The sequence below is a fragment of the Elephantulus edwardii genome, unplaced genomic scaffold, assembly GCF_000299155.1.
Source record: "Elephantulus edwardii isolate Elephantulus edwardi_28Jun2011 unplaced genomic scaffold, EleEdw1.0 scaffold00050, whole genome shotgun sequence".
Lineage (NCBI taxonomy): Eukaryota > Metazoa > Chordata > Mammalia > Macroscelidea > Macroscelididae > Elephantulus > Elephantulus edwardii.
The window spans coordinates 10,788,583-10,791,353 of NW_006399800.1; the positions used below are offsets into that span (position 1 = coordinate 10,788,583).

At 36.6% G+C, this 2,771-nt stretch overlaps 1 protein-coding gene and 1 pseudogene across 2 annotated transcripts in view; one reads left to right on the top strand and one right to left on the bottom strand.

Annotated features, from left to right (window-relative positions):
* Positions 1-2,771, bottom strand: part of LOC102871340 (small conductance calcium-activated potassium channel protein 2-like) — a 258,815-nt gene that overhangs the window by 199,336 nt on the left and 56,708 nt on the right. The window lies entirely within an intron of this gene.
* The window catches only part of LOC102847439, a 10,280-nt pseudogene continuing 9,631 nt past the window's right edge, over positions 2,123-2,771 (top strand).

Consider the following 2,771-nt stretch of genomic DNA (forward strand, 5'->3'; position numbering starts at 1 on the left):
ACTGAGTGTGGAAACTACAGAACAGTGTCATTGATTTCACATGCAAGCAAGATTCTACTGAAGATCATCCAAAAACGATTAGAACAGCACATCAGCAGAACAACAAGCTGATAGTATTGGAAATGCCATTTGATTCCAAGATCACAGAACTAGACTCCACATAGGCTGCTAAAATGTGTCTACTTATAAAAAAAAATTAGTTTTGGTAAAGTGTGCCTTGTTATTATTACCTTCTTTCTTAGTAAAATATGCTTTCATCAATTCTGACTCACAGTGACACGTCATCAAGTTTCCAAGGCTGTAGATCATTACAGGAGATTGCTGGTTCTCCTCTCATTCAGCAGCTGATGGACTCAAACCACCAATCTTTGAGTTAGTGGCCTAAGACACAAAACACTATGCCATGAGAAGTTTCATACTTAATAATTCATCCCTACGAATTCTTTCCAATACATAGATTTATTATCACTGAGTTGGAATTGACTCATAGTTGACTCATAGTTGGAGTTGACTCATAGGTGTTCAGAGGCTGTATATTACAGACAAAGGAGATTGCCCATCTTTTCCCCTGTAAAGCAATTGCTGAATGTGAACCAACAGAGAGGGGCTGCATTTGAATAATCAGTAAAAACTATGTTCATGTATAATATATAGGCATACCAAAAAGCAGTTATCTGAACAGAACAAAAGAACACTGACCAGTTAAAAATTAGAGGACATGTACATTACAATGTCTTCTCCACAGCCATGTAATCTGAATGCTGAGAAAATACTTTTAGAAGCTGGACTATATGATCAATCATAATTGGAGGAAGACTCATTAGCAACCTGTGTTATACAAATGATACAAGCTTGCTTGCAGAAAGTGATGACAACTTGAAGGACTTAACTGAAGATTAAAGATGACACAGCTTTCAATATTGATTACATCTCAAGAAAACAAAACCCCTCAGCATTAGACCAAGAGGCAACATCATGATAGATGGAGAAGAGACTCAAGACATCAATGATTTCATTTTAGTTGGATCCACAAATAACATTCACAACAGCAGCAGTCTAAAAATCAAAAGATCTGTTCTGTTGGACACATCTGCTGTCAAGGATTCCTTCAAAAGCAAGGATGTCAGTTTAAAGACTTAGGTATACCTGAATCAAGTGATTGTCTTTTCAATTGCTTCCTATGCAAATAAAAGTTAGACAACGAGTAAAGAAAAATAGAGAAGAATTGATGCCTCTAAATTGTGGTGCTGAAGAACAGTAAGACTATGTCTTGAAGGTAGTACAAACAGGACACTCCTCAGAGGCAAGGGTGGTAAAATTTAGTCTCACGTTCTTTGAGTTTGCCATCAGGAGAGGTCAATCCTTGGAAAAAGACATGCTGGGAAAATAAAAGAGTCAACAAAGGAAAGAAAGACCCTGATGAACTAACATAGTTACTGCAAAAATGGACTTGAGCATGATGAACATCTTGGGCTCGAGATAGAGCAAGGTGTTGATCTGCTGGTCAAAGGATTATTACGAGTCATGGTCGACTTGAGGTACCTTACAACAACAGGAACAATACATAGAAAATGCAATTATTAAGCCAGCCCAATCAGTAGCTAATGCCAGAAACATAACTGAATGTTCAATATCTCATCCCTGATCCAAACATGAAAGTTGAGAGCCTTTAGCAATCTTTATTTTAAACTGCAACATCAAAGCTGATGTTCCTAAAATGTTGGTTCTTAGCTGTGCTCCATTTTACAAATTAAATTAATTATTTTAACCATTATAATAATTATCCTAGGGCTAATGAGATGTTTCGTGAAATGTATGCCCAATACTTCTGCTCACCATGTAACACCACTTGCTATGCAAACATCATATGCTTAAAAAAACCCAAAAAAACAAAACTCCATAGGAAATAGTTTGGTTCTTAATCTTGATTAGCAGCCCTTCTTGTCAGTTCCGCTCTGTATTCTGCTACCAAATATAAATTAAAATCACTGACATTGAGTGGGTTCTCATTCAAAGCAAGGTTTTAATTCACAATAGTATTTCCCATCCAACAAACCTGAGCTAGGAGGAGGACTGGAGGCACACTCACAATGATAAGTTAAAGTGCGTGGACTTAGGGGGCATGGGGAGGAGAGAGAACAGAAATGCAGCTGCTCTCAGAAAGAATGGTTTTGCACAAGTTGTTCCTATTCTTGAAAGGTAAGTAAAATTCTATTTATTTCAAAATTCTTTTTCATGCTATCTCTAAAACTCGGTATCTCTAGATTGACTGACATATGACTTACAATGCTAGCATATGACTAATGGTCACTACTTCCTCTTACATTTCTCATAAATGAAATTCCTTCTCATTTTCTATACTTATAATTTTTCAAGTTGGTCTTCAAATGAAGTTGTAACAGGCATCAATAAATAGGTTTTATTGAGTCTTTTAAAGCCTTAGTCTTGTTCTTGACACTTCTTACTTTCATTTTTCTTACTTTACCTTTCTGACATTGATCACTCTTCTTTTCCTAAAAAATGTATCTCTTCTCTTGGCTTCTGTGACATAACACACATTCCCCCCAGTCCCCATTAGCTGCTTCTCTAAAGGATCCAAATTAGCCTCCTCCAAAGAAACTGCTTCAGCCTGTCTCAGCCTGCTTTTTCTATACCTCTTCTGGGAACTATTATTTCTCACACTCTTTTTGTGTAGATCATAACAAATTATGGCTGACTCTGAGAAGAATGGGAATCCCAGAACACTTGATTGTTCTAATGTGAAACTTATA